We start from the raw sequence: 15,019 nt of genomic DNA, 5'->3' as shown, positions 1-15,019 counted from the left end.
TTTACGGCCCCTAAAAAAGTCGTGGGGGTAGTTAGTTTTGAATAAGGATTAAATGTGTAACTATTATATAAATTAACAAAAATTGATAGAAGTTCAAGTATCAAACTTGTAAATTCAAATGTAAAAGCTTGTAACTAGCTTTTTCTCAAACGCTAGTAATAATAGCGTTTAAATATGGAGCTTTTTCTACCAACCTAAAAGCTTGAAGCTATCTTAACCAAACAAAAGCTTTTTATTGAATATGAGTTTTTTCTTAAAAGCTTGAAGCTCTTAAAAGCTCCTTGCCAAACATACCCTTTGTAAAAACATTTTTCAGCTAAAATCGGTTGGGTTAGGTTGGGCCAAGTATTGTTGAGTCGACTCTCTCGTGATTCATGGAAATGTACTAGTACAAAAGTATATACAAAGCGAACAACAAATAAACAAAAACTTACCTATTTTATATGAACATGATGATTCGAACCGTTGTTATCAACGAGAATTTCAACAATATCTTGAACTTAATTCTTGACTACAAAACACGCAAACAATTGTTGACGTTTGTGGCTGATTATTTTGTTCCACATGAGTCTTTTAAAACTAAGAACTCATATGTCTCTTATGCTACAACAACCTAAGTAATAAGTACCGTCAAAGATGGTCACACATCCAAGGACACACCGAGTAATATTGTGTACTTGTTTATGGGAGATAAAAGAAAAAGAAAAATGAAAGTTGGAACGGAAAAATAGGGGGTGTTAGTAATGTGATGTCGCTTGACACTCTTAAGCTAAATTCAGTTCAATCTGCGTCTCTCTCGTATTTTGATTTGTTAATAGTACCGTATGAAAAAAATCATGATAAAAATTGAAACTTTTTAAAAACCAATTGACACGGGTAAATTATTTAGCGAACCAAAATAATGAAATTAGAATCTCGTAAATGAGATCAAATAATAGGTCAGTGTATATAACATGTGAAGTGGATCAATTGTGGTGTAAAAGCTCGGACATCTTGTGTGATCTTAGTAGTCCATAATGGTAACATGTGCCTTTAAGACATGCATTTGCCTATACTTTGGATGTGTCCAACACATAATGTTTTGTCCCTTTACGAAGGTCGTTTAGGCCTTTATTTTCTCATAGCTTAAATTCCTTTTTTTTTCTTTTCTTGCAAATTGATATATTTATACACCGAATAAAATAATCCAATTACGATAGAGATGTGGGTAAGGGGACAACAAGCTGCTCCGCCACCCATTTTTGAATGACAAAACCAATCATACTAGAAACAAAGTTTTAGTTCTTTGGATAAGATGAAATTGTAAATTCTATATTTGAAAGTTATATTTTATTCCTCTTCAAATTGTAAATTCTATCTTTATGAGTTTATGCTATATATGAAATCAAACATATCCATCTTGATTTAAATGGTAAAAGAGTATAAGACGGTGTGATTGTCATTGTATAGGTAATATCATGTCTAGTCCTTCTCACCATATTGTACGTGTTATAATGATACAACGTGTATGTTTATCATGTTTCTTCATCTGACGAAAGAACAACAAGATCAAACAACCATTCACAACTACTAGGGGGTATAGCTAGGTTTATTGTTAGAGCTTGACATGGAAATAAATTATTTATGTAGAAAACGACAAACCAAAAGAAAGAACGAAAAACTTAATAATATTTTGTTTAATACTTATACTGCGCAATGCGCATACAATAATGGAGTAGTTGTTTTCGCAGCAAGAAGTAATATTTAAAAGAAAAAATATTGAAGATCGATAATCTCACAAAAAAATATATCTATTTACTGTACTATCACAATTGTAAAAGATCTCATTTATTTAAAAAAAAACAAGAAAGTTAATCTCAACAAATAAATTATGCAAATTGTTCTCATGGTTTGCCAGAAGTAGCTTTGAGTTTGGGAAGTAATAAGTTTGTGACATGTGTTTTTCGCTTTGTAACACTCATGAGTACCGATACTAATATTTATTTTTAACAGAAAAAAGACCACATATGTCTCCCACATGAAGGTATTTAGTAATTTTTATAATTTATTTCTTTCACTTGTATCTGTTCATCTACTTCAATTGCATGGTTTGATAGCTCTTTCTCGATCTAACTTTGTCTTAATCATTCAAGTTTAACAATGGTGGTGTGCAACGACGACGGTGATTGTGATGATGGCCACGACGACGGTGGTGGTGGTGGTCAGGTAGTGGCTAGGTGGTGGTCAGGTGATAGGTGAAAGAGGGAATGTAATTGATAAAAATGGACGCGGTTGAGTTCTTTGATGTATTTAGAGGGAATGAAATTCCTTATTTAATAATAGGCGATTTTATTTCATTGACTAACTAAACACATTCTTTTTTTTATTTCATACAAATGATTTATTTCATTCCATCATTCATGTATACCAAATATTATCTTAGATGTAGCGTCAATCTTGTTGCTTTTAGCATATAACCCATTATATCACAATTTATAAAGGATAACAATGTCAATACGTCAAGTTAGGTTAAGAACTAGAGACGTAATTCTTGACTCTAGTTGTATTATTGGACATACATTTAGTGCAATAAATATCCACGTTATACTAAAAACAAACACTTTATATTCATTCTGACCCGTCAATGGATATGAATTATGAATTTTCAATGATTTTAGACATCCAGTAGTGTATCCATGCCTAAACAATTACAATTCGGTTTTCAAATATTTGGAGACCATAAAAAAATATAACGTGCTAACGGTTTATTATAATAAACGGAAGTTAATGTTACTCTCGTAATGATCCCAAGTCATGACAAAACCTATAAATTTCGATCCTATTCGAGATGAAAAACTGATTATTAGTTAGATCACGATACTAGTTGTTAAAGCCGGTTATTATTGAGATAAGGACGCCACTTGTTAAAACCGTTCCATGACATCTATAGTTAATGAATAACACAGATACACCGGTCTATGAAAATAGATATTTTTGATAATAATAACACATACATCTATGGTGATTTAATTGAGAAAATGAAATTTTCATAAACTTGATTAAATGGGGCCTAAGGAGGTGCCCATTCTCCACCCCCAATTGTGGTTCTCATTTGAAATTTTACATAAAACAAAATATTACGTGTATGTGAGTTGGATGTTTGTAATTCAAACCAAATCCAAATCTACCAATAAAAAATCATCAAAAAGAATAAGGAACTCAATTAATTACAAATATAATTTCGTCTTTTAACTATTTATGAATATAAAATTACTTTTACTTATGGACAAGAAGAGACAAGAAGACGTTAACGAATTAACCTAAATCATTTTTACATTATATTATTAATTTTAATATCTTAGAAAGAAATGAAGTAACAAATCATTATTATTGGCTCCGGTTATCCAAACACCCTTAGATTCCATACGATCGTATGGCTCTTATACGATCGTATACAACTGCAGAATTTGTCAGCTTTCGTAGCCTTTGTCTGTTGTCTAGGAACATTCCATACGATAGTATGACAACTATACGATTATACTAGGGGATTTTTTTTTACAACCAAAAACTTTGAAGACCGTAAGAACTTCGGGTTTGTGAGTTTTATATATATTAAAACCGGTAGAATATTATATTATGTCCGGAACATTGTGTCGTGTCAAATAATACACTGAATATTATATTATGTCCGGAATATTGTATCGTGTCGTTATGTAAAACGAGGGTAAGTATGTACGGAATATTATATCATATTTCATATAGCAACTATAGTATACTATCACATTTTTTAACACACGGCTCAACTCTATCAATTATGTTTTTGGTTTTCCTTTTCCATACGATCGTATGGGAGTCATACTATCGTATGACCCCCCGTCAAACTCCGTACACATGCACGCTCAGTGTACGTCTGTTGTAGTTTTATCACGTGGGATTCTATATGATCGGATAACTCCTATACAAACGTATTTAGGGTGTGTGAGTATTTAAAGACGGTGTACCAATATCATCCTTATTATTTCATAGTTTTTACTGTAAAGAATACTTTTATAGAAAGATAAGCTTAAGTGAATATCAAGATGTGACACTAGTGTACTAGTTAACTTTGAACGGCTAATTCGAATTCTGAAATTTGTTAAGTGTTTCAAATAAATGCTTCAAGATCTGATTTTGTTAAAAAGACCATTAAGAAAAGCAAAAAAGAAAATTATACTTGGATAAATAGGATACATAAATAAACATAAAGAAGGATTTTGTGTAAAAATGTAACATATTTTATTCATATACACATTAAAGGTAATAAATAAATTTGTAACAAATTTCAAGATACTTACAATATTGTCTACAATCAAGAGCTAAAAAGGAAAAGCTTCAAAGACTATAAATCTTCTTCAATAAAGAAAAATGTTAATAAAGAAAAATTACTCACAAGCTTTAAGCTTTGACACATTGAAAATCAATAGATACAAAGATATATAATTATAAATTTATATACATGTAATTAGTGTTATAAATTACTAGGCTAGATTCAAAATGTTATATGTTTCGTTTGTTATTTATTCAATTTTAGTTATGAATAAGAGTTGTATATATTAACCATTAGACGATCCTCTATGGGCGTGGTGAAGGGTGGCCTGGGGCGGCAATGGCGGGGGCGTGGTAGAGGAAAGATCGTCAGAGCCATGGGCGCCTTCGGGTAATATTTGCGGGAACTCTCTCTCCATCTCTCACACACAGATACATACATACATACATATATTGTTAAACTGGGAGCCCAAGAGCATAAACAATACGCATATTTTGATCAACAAGATCGACTCTTTTCTTATTAATTAACACACTAAGATAAAAAAGGGAAACAAAGTTTAAATAGGCTAGTTACTTGCCCTACAAGAATTATAATCTAACTCACATTCAAACACAAATAAAAGATAAAAATAAACTAAAACTTGATCAGCAAGCTAAAACGAATTTATCTTTTCAACCCTTGTTTTACGATCTCCTCCAAACCGCCCATTCGAGATCAACTGTACCTCCCTTATTGTACCGACACTAACCGGTATTGACAATTTCACACTCCCTCTCAATACCGAGTCAGTTCATTCCCATAAGCAAACACATCTGATCGAGCTTTATCTTTGTCATTCCTTTCGTTAGCATATCCGCTACTTGCTTGTCAGTATTCACATATTCTAAAACGACTTCACCCGTAAGCACCTTCTCTCGAACAAAGTGATAATGCACCTCGATATGTTTTGTGTAACATCCCGTTTTTATAGTTTGGTTAATAAACGAAAGTATGAGTTATTATGAGTCGGGCTAGTGTTGGGTTAAATGGAATTGGGTTATGGACTTGGGTTAGAGGAAAGGAGGAAAGACCATGGGCTAAGCCCATGATCCATAAATATATAAACCATAAACACCACTAAATTCCTCATTTACACATATTCCATACACCATTCAAAACACACACACTTAAGCTCTCTCTCTCTCTCTCTAATCCTCTCTCTAGCCGAAAAATAGAAGAGAAAACCGATCCCGACCCAAGGTATGATAGTATTATGTTGTATGAGCTTAAACCCGTTAGATATGGTCACGAAACGACGAGCCGACATCGTTAAACCGTTTAAGTCACGAGATCCTGGTGGAATCGGGTATAAACCAAACCTAAGATGAGCTTAGGGTCACCCTAGCTCAGATCTGGATCGAACGGGACGAAAAACGGTGAAAAACGAGTTAAAACTCGTGTTTCCGGCGAATCCGCGGTTTTCCGGCGGCGACGCCGGAAAAGTTAATACGAGGTATGAATGTCAGGGAATGTTCTGACATTCCCTGACCTAACCCTAGTTCGCTAAGGGGTAACTAACGAATTAGAAGTAATTCGCTAGCTGATTCGTCTAAGGAAATATAACGAACTAGCTTCAGTTCATTAAGGGAAAAGATAGCGAATTACCCTTGATTCGCTATAGTTAATAGATAACGAATTGTAAGGTCCAATTCGTACATAGACTGGTTCGCTATGGACTGATTCGTTAAGGGTCCAGTTCGTTAGAGGGTTCAATTCGTTATAAGAACCAGTTCGTCATGACAAGTCAATTCGTTAAGGATAAGTGACGAACTAGAAGTTTAACAGAATTACAGAATGGTCCCTGGACTTAAAGAATAATGATTTAATTACAAATAAGCCATTGAACTTTTAAGTAGCAAGTTAATTAACGATTCAAAATGTTAATGGAAAATGTGATAAGACAGTTAATAGAAATAAAATTTTTCCAAGCTGACTTGGCAGCTCGACCCCAGCCAGGGGCTCTGCTCCTTGGACCCTGCTAGGGGCTACCGCCCCTAGACCCCGCTACCAGGGGCGCTGCCCCCGGACCGCCGTTCGTTGAGGGTTATAATTAGACTAGAAATGTGATATGGGTAGTAATAGTTAATTGATACGTGTAATTGTTATACAGTTAGTCGTGCACAGCTAAAGAAGGGAATAACTATTAACGATGAACGTAACAGAGTTTGGGTGAGTTTCTAGCCCCACTTCCTTGTTATGTTTTTGGGGCTGTGTGCATACTCGATGTAATAGTTAATACACTTACCTTATGAGATAAGTGTATGCCTTGTATGATTTATGATGATGATTGCTTGACGGTGTGTGAACGATCTTCGGATATTGCACGTGCTGGCAAGTGGTAGTTAAAGGTATGATTGATATGTGTGATGTATGAATGATGTATATGATGTATGAACAATATATGTATGATATGTTGATGGTACGTGAACGCTCTTCGGAGATTGCACATATTGTCAAGGAAAGTATGTAAATGACAGGTATGTTATAGTAGTACGAATGTAGGGAACCGACCCTAATAATATCGACGAACGAAGGGAACCGATCCTAATAGTATCGGAGAATGTAGGGAACCGACCCTAATAGTATCGGCGAATGTAGGGAACCGACCCTAATAATATCGGCGAAAGTTATAGGGCGGAATGCTCTTTAAAACGTATATGTATGAATGAAAGTATGTAAGTAAGTACGAAAGAAAGAATGAAAGTACGTATGTAAGTAAGTGTGTAAGAAGATATGAAGGGATGTACCTCCGGGTGCATATGCTAGTATATGAATGTATTGTATGTCGCCTGATTAACTAGAACTCACTCAGCGTAGCTGACTTTTAGTATGCACGCATGTGAGTAGAATGAGGCAACTTGCTTGAGGGGAAGCACATGGCATGGATTTGAAGAAACTGGCATCTCAATGAAGTGTTATGTTATGATGTTTTTATAAGACAATGTTTTAATAATAAATGATTTGAATGTTCGTTAAAGACAAGAATGATGGATATGTAATATATGGGTTGAAGTTTATTAATTTCCGCAAAAGTTTTAATTAACTCTGATATTTAGAACTGTGTTTATGAGTAATTCCAACGTTAAAGTGAGGCACCAGTAACGGGGCCTTACATTTTGTTCGTGCATGAAACGTCAGATTCTCTGCCAACTGTATAGCCGTCTCTGCCAACTGTATAGCCGACTTATTATCACACCTTAACTTCACCCCATGATTAACTTCTTGGTTCAATTCTTTCAACAAACGGATTAACCAAGTCAACTCCTGTGAAGCGACGGCTGAAGCTCGATATTCAGCCTCGGTGGTGGATAATGACACTATCGGTTGCGTTGTGTTGCACCATGATATTGTGTCACACCCCGACTTAGGGCCTAGACGTGTGACCACAAGTTGTTACCTGTTTTGTAAATATATCAGAGTTTATGGGTTAATTTTAGCGAAAGACTTTAGGTTTGAATATAATATTAATTTACATTGAAAATTTACTCGGGAATTAAATACCCGAGTATTAGTTTACAAAAGATACGTTTCATATTACAAGGATTTTTAGTTATAAAAAACAGAGCCATCTTGTACGCGCTTCTATCTTCATTAAGACTCCAATCCTTGTTAATGATACTTATGCTTAATTACCTGCAATTGGTTGGAAAAATACGCCAGCTATATGCTGGTGAACACGTATGACTCTATAAAACATTTGAATGACATTACAATACAAATATAGTTTTCTCTACAAGCTCAGCAGAAGCATTTCTACTTCTGGTCTATGTACCACTGCCCTACACACACAATTATTCCCGAGCCACGTAGCCCTTAATGGGAAGCTAGTATGACCATTAGCCCGCGACCACGTAGCCATTGAATGATTAGGCTGAACGGTTATGTTTGGATCCAGACACATGTGTATTCGATATGAGTTGCTTTTATTTTCTATCTTGTATTATAACGTTTTAGAGATCACATAATCTCATGTAAATATTGACTGACTCGTTAAGACAACCACCCGTTCATCTTATCGAGTATAAATATGTCTTAATTGATTAAAAAGGTTAACGTATTCACCTGTACCGTCGGTGTTGGAAACCTTGACTGATTGATTGATTGTGAATGATATTTAACCTATACATAAATAGGTTCGTATGAATGTTTTGAATGATTAAGCTATGATTGTAAGCTTAACCTTGAAATCGTTTATCTTTGATTTGTGAATGAAAAACACTTAGTTTTTATGTGACGTTTGATGTAGCATGCTTTGGCTTATAGGTCATAACATGTTGGTAAGTTTCTCCAGGTAAGTAAACGGGTCCCTCGGTTGATTGGGATTTGTACGAATTACTTTTCCTTAGGCAAGAAACTTATTACTAATGATATCACCCTTACAGTTACTACATGCCCGTCAAAATATATCTTTGATTGACATTACTTAGTTATGAAGTAATGTTTATGAAAACTCGTTTATGAATGTTTATAAAACCTTTCAAGGTTAAAGGCCATAGCCTTGATTGATCGTTCTAAGCTATAATTCAAATAACTTAAACATAAATCCTACCTTAGATTGGATACTTAGATTGATAAATAAGAAAAAGACAGGATCTTGATCTACTCGATTATACGATTGCTAGCTTGATTATAACTTCGTTCCTTGCACGAACTAAGAGAAAATGGCACGTCGGCTCGTCACGGCTATTGGACACGCTTCCCTAGGCGATGTGTGTGAAAATGAAGGTGAGTTTGGGATGAATGGAGCTCATACCCGTTCCCCCCCCTTTTATAGCCGTTTTTGGATCCCATCGCGATATGCGATGGGATCCTGGTGACCCGTCGCGTATCGCGACGCCGCAAAAAGACGCCGCCTTATCTGCTCGTGACACGTGGCCTGTCATATCGTGCCACGTGTTGACAAGTTGTTGGACACGTGTCCAGTGACTCATCAGGGTCATCGCGTTACGCGATGACCGTTGTGATTGGGCCGTAGCGTATCGCTATGCCGCCCATTTCTGGGTTTGTGTGCAAGGCCATCGCGCTACGCGATGGGATTAATGCCTGCCCCATCGCGTATCGCGATGGATGAAGATTTTCAGATTTTGCAAGATTGGTCCCTATACATCAACAAAAGTGTGCATCTTAGACGCTTGTGAAGTTCAATATGTTAGGGGCAAAACCGGCCGTAACGCCGATTGATATAAATTGTAAGTTGTATCCGAACGAAGGAAAAGAAGTCGAAGACCCAACCGAGTATAGGCGTATTGTTGGTAGCCTTATATGTTTAACGTTAACAAGGCCCGATATCGCGTTCGGTGTCGGGATGTTAAGTCGATATATGCAAAACCCAAGAAGACCCCATTTATTTGCAGCTAGGCGAATGCTAAGGTATCTTAAAGGTACTGTAGGGATGGGTGTCGAGTTCAAGAGGGAGAAAAGGGTAGAATTGCACGGCTATTGTGATGCCGATTATGCGGGAGATTCTTACCATATTCAAGCTCTAAACTAAGAAAGTGCCATAGCTGCCCCAAATCTTTCATTCTAAATCTTGTATTCAAATTTTCTTTGAGTTGAACTATGTCATCTAATAAATCTCCCGTGATAATTAAATCCTCTACACATACAAGCACAACCGCAAATTTTGTTCCTTTAATCTTTACGAACAAGCTTGCATCAGCAGTTGTTCCTACGAACTCGTTGTACTCGAGAAATTCAGAAATCTTCCCGTACCACGCTCTCGGAGATTGCTTAAGCACGTATAGAGCTTTCTTTAACTTACACACATACCCGGGTCGAGACTTTTCTTCAAAACTTGGCAGTTGCTCCATGTAAATTGCTCGATCTAAATCGGCATACAAAAATGCGTTGTTGACGTCCATTTGCCACAAATCCCAACCTTTACTCGACGTGATAGCGATAAGAACCTGTACGGTAGTTAACTTTGCAACCGGGCTAAATGTCTCGTCATAATCGAAACCATATTCTTGAGAGAAACCCCGCGCTACAAGACGGGCTTTATATCTCTCAACTGACCCGTCTGCACGTTTCTTAACTTTATAAACCCACCGACATGTTACCGGTTTTACTTCTTCAAGTTTGGGAACTAATTCCCAGGTTTGGTTTTAAGTAAGGCTTCAATTTCGAGTTTCATAGCCTCAATCCACACTGCTTTGTTACATGCATCGTTAAACGAACCTGGTTCCATGTCATCTTCAACAACAATTGCCATGTTCGCATACTTTGGATTTTCCCTTTTGTCACGAGATGACCTTCTTAACTTGACTGTTGGTGTTTGAATTTGCTGTGCGGGCTGTTCGGTTTGACTACTGGACTGCCCAGTTTCTTCACCTGGATTCAAGTCGTTTCCTGAACCAATCTCGAGAATTACACTTGAGCTTTCAAGTTTTTCCTTTAGACTTTGGGTATCTGGCAATGGTTGTTCTTCATTTGACCACCATAACGAGTTCTCGTCTAATATTACATGTCGTGAAACATAACACTTACTCGTTGTCTGTTCACAACACTTCCAGCCCTTTTGATGCTCATCGTAACCGACAAATATGCACCTAATCGCCTTTTTGTCTATTATTTTTGCCTTAAGTGACTCGGAACAAACGCACCCAAACACCTTTAGATGGCTCACGTTTGGTTTCTTATTAAATAACAACTCGAAGGGTGACTTGTAGCCCATACCTTGCTACGGTGTTCGGTTAATTACGTACGTTGCTGCATTCATTGACTCGGCCTAGAACCGCTCTTGAATGTTTTTGTTATGAACCCAACATCCAGACACTTCTTGAATTTGACAGTTCTTACGTTCCGACACACCGTTGTGTTGTGGTGTATTAGAGCAGGTCAACTGTCTCCCGATTTTGCAGGCCTTCAAGTACTCGTTAAACTCTCGACTTGTATATTCTCCACAGTTGTCGGATCGAAGCATCTTGAGTGTATTTCCCGTTACACGTTCGGCTTCTATGTGAAAGTCTTTGAATTTCTCAAATGCTTCACTCTTCTGTTTCATAAATGCTACCCACAAAAATCGTGAATAGTCATTGATAAAGGAGATCACGTACTCCATACAACCAACAAATTTTTTCTTCATCGGTCCACACACGTCTGTATGAACCAACTCGAGAGGCTTATGAGTTTTATAACTTGCCTTACCAAACGGTAACTCGTGTGCCTTGCCAAATTGACAACCTGGGCACACTTCTTCTCAGTTTACTTTGAGCTTCGGTAAACCCGCAACCAACTTTTTTTCCATCACAAGCTCGAGTTTATCAAACCCCACATGCCCGAGTCTTTGATGCCACAAATCCATAGTTTGTTGTTCTTCGTCTTCTCAATGTACGCCGCTTCGGTCGATAACACATATACGGTCTCCTTTATTTTACCTTTCAACACGGAAGTTGATTTTGTCTCAAAGTGTTCATACACTTTTACGTCATATGGCCCGAACAACACATACCGACCCGATTCGGTAATTTGAGGAACCGATATCAAATTTTTCTTCATTCCAGGAACATGGTAAACATCTTTCAATACGAGATCCTCGTTGTTTCCTTTAGTTGGAAGTCACCTATATTCGAGATATTATGACGTGAATTATCGGCAATTACAACTACTTTATTTCCAGAATACTAGAATACTTAGAAGGGTTAGTTAACTTAGCTTTATCTCTGGTCATATGATTCGAGCAACCGGAATTAACAATCCACTCGTCTAAGTTATTGTTTCGATCTTACACCGGTTGTTAGTGCTAGAACATCTTGTTCTTGAGCGACATTAGCTGCAACATCCCAGCCCTCATCGACCTCGGCTACGTTACCCTCATCATTCGGTTCGTTTGTGAAATACTTGGCCATGTGGCCTTTTCACCACAATTATAAAACTTAAACGGAAACTGTTTGTTCTTCGGTTTTCCTTTGCTCCCACTTGTCTGCTCGTCTTTCCCATAAACCTTTTTCTTATTCCAGTTTGTGTGTTTGTTTTGGTCAAAATTTTGGTTTGAAGACTTGCTAAAACGTGGTTTCCCTTTGCCTTTCCCTACATAAAGGGCTTCATCTTCCTTTTTAGCGGACACACCAGCCAATTGTTTTGCCATGGCCTCCTGCCCAACAAGTAGGCTTTCAAATTCAACTATTGATGGATGAGTCGGCCATCCTTGTATAGCTTTAACAAACTTCCGGTACTCCGTTCTCAAACCGTGAATAATGATGCGCTTCATTCTTGCCTCCCCTACCCGAGATTGAGCATCCAACTCACCAATCTCTCGGGTAAGATTCTTCAATTTTAGAAAGTATTGAGAAACAGTAAGTTCTCCTTGAGACATGTTCATCAACTCACTTTCAAGCATCTGAAGTCGTGCATCGTTTTTCTTTGAAAGCAGCCCGACGAACGTATCCCAGACCTGTTTCGGGTGCTGGACACCTTGTATATGATCGAGTAACTCTTACTCCACCGTGGTCTTGAGAACGAACATCGCTTTACCTGCCTTAATTCTCCACTTATGAATCGCACCATTAGTATCGATTCTTGGCTCCTGGGTTTCAGCTCCATTAACTACTTCCCATAAGTCTTGCCCATGAAGGTAAGACATCATACACGTAGACCACGTGATATAGTTGGTGTTATTCAACTTCTTAACACCCCCAGACTACATGGAAATCAGCCATGAGAATTCTTGAAGTTTTCTTTTATCAAGAACTTGTTCTAAACACATAGAACAGACCACTGCCTACTTCGTCTTCTGCCTAACCTCTTAACCCGACTCACGAGTTACAACTCCTTGACGATCGGAACAGCAGGCTTCCCAAGATCAATCGATTTCTGAGGCTCTGATACCGGTTTGTTAAACTGGGAGCCCAAGAGCAGAAACAATACACAGATTTTGACCAACAAGATCGATTCTTTTCTTATTAATTAACATAATAAAATAAACAAGGGAAACAAAGTTTAAATAGGCTAGTTACTTGCCATACAAGAATTATAATCTGACTCAAAATCAAACACAAATAAAAGATAAAAATAAACTAAAACTTGATCAGCAAGCTAAAACGAATTTATCTTTTCAGCCCTTGTTTTACGATCTCCTCTAAACCGCCCCTTTGAGATCAACCATACCTCCCTTATTGTACCGACACTAACCGGTATTGACAATTTCACACACACACACACGCTCACGCACACATATATATAATGGGCGCCCAAGGGACATTAAACCATAGCGGGACATTATAGGCTGGGGCTTCGATGCCTCCGATACTTACGTGGCGCTGACGTGGCAATGTGGAGGGGCATAGATGCCCCTCACCATAGAGGATAGTCTTAAAACCATTTGCATCGCTACGAATAGGGGTGTGTACAATTCGGTTCGGTTATTAGCATTAACCCAACCAAACTAATCGGTTATCGGTTCGGTTATCTTCGGTTAATAACCCATATCAAACTTGGGCTAAAATTTTGCTTAAAAATACATGAAATGAATGCTTAAATAGATGAATGAATGTATAAATATATGAAATTGATATATTGGTACATGAAATGGAGATATAAATACATGAAAATGATAGTATTAAACAATTAATGCATATGAAATAGAGAAAAAAAGACTTGAAAATTTGAAAATATGAAAATAACGAAGAGTTCGGTTTGGTTCGGTTAATTCGGTTTTTCGGTTCGGTTTCGTCGGTTTTCGGTTCGGTTTCGGTTAACGATTTGGTTATTGCTCACTCTTAGATACGAAGGAGACGGGAGGCTATGTCTCTCCATGTCAGCATGCTTGCCCCTCTTCTCCATTCACGGGATTTTCCTCTCTCTTCTCATGTTCCACTCATAATACTCGCATGGTCAAGTCCTTGCAGAAAAATGCCCTTCTCTTCCTCTCATCCACCTCCTCACCTTCTAATCTTTTTCCCAATTGGATCGAGGTTTCGCCAAAATCTCTTCATGTTAGAGCCTTGGAGAAGGTCTAATTGGTGTTTATAATGTGGTACCTCACATATCCCTTGTACCAATTTACAAACTAAAGTGGCTAATTGTAAAGAGATATTAAGATGAAATACTCATTTACCATATACTTAAAAGAGAGCTTAAGGATCTTAGTATATTTTAAGGATTAATTTCTTTTCACAGTGTGCTATAAAACCAAAAAAATATACGATTGAAAAATCAATATGAATATAATGTAATTAAAAATCAAAAGATAATTACGAAAATAGTAATTAGATGACAGTAACGGTATCGGTATCGAAAATCCTCAAATGGGTACCGATACAGAAGGCCAAAGTTTTTGAGAAAATATTGGTACCATGTCAAACCGTATCACTACTGTACCGATCCCAAAACCTAAAAAATACCGGCATCTAATTCGATACCGGCACCCGATATCATTTGGCATTTGCTCATTCCTAGTGATGCCCCTATCAATATTTAATAGTTGGTTACTGTTAGAATATTGTCTTTTATTTAGTTAAGTAAATTTAGTTAAAATGTTTGGAATAGTTTGTGTTTGTTTAATGATCCATCATGAGTAACATAGGATGGAATGTTTTGTACTGCGTGGTGTCACAATCGTTGGAAAGGATTTGGTGGATGCCACGTCATCCAAGGGTGGGCCACATGGACCGTCCAATGAACACAAGGGGCGGCAAACAAGGACAATTAAACTTTAGGATATGGTCGGTCGACGTACGCAAGCTGTGTTACTAC

Source organism: Bidens hawaiensis, unplaced genomic scaffold (assembly GCF_021521415.1).
Source record: "Bidens hawaiensis isolate Kalapana, Puna unplaced genomic scaffold, B.hawaiensis_p1.1 tig00043024_1, whole genome shotgun sequence".
NCBI lineage: Eukaryota > Viridiplantae > Streptophyta > Magnoliopsida > Asterales > Asteraceae > Bidens > Bidens hawaiensis.
Note: the sequence above shows the minus strand (reverse complement) of the source record.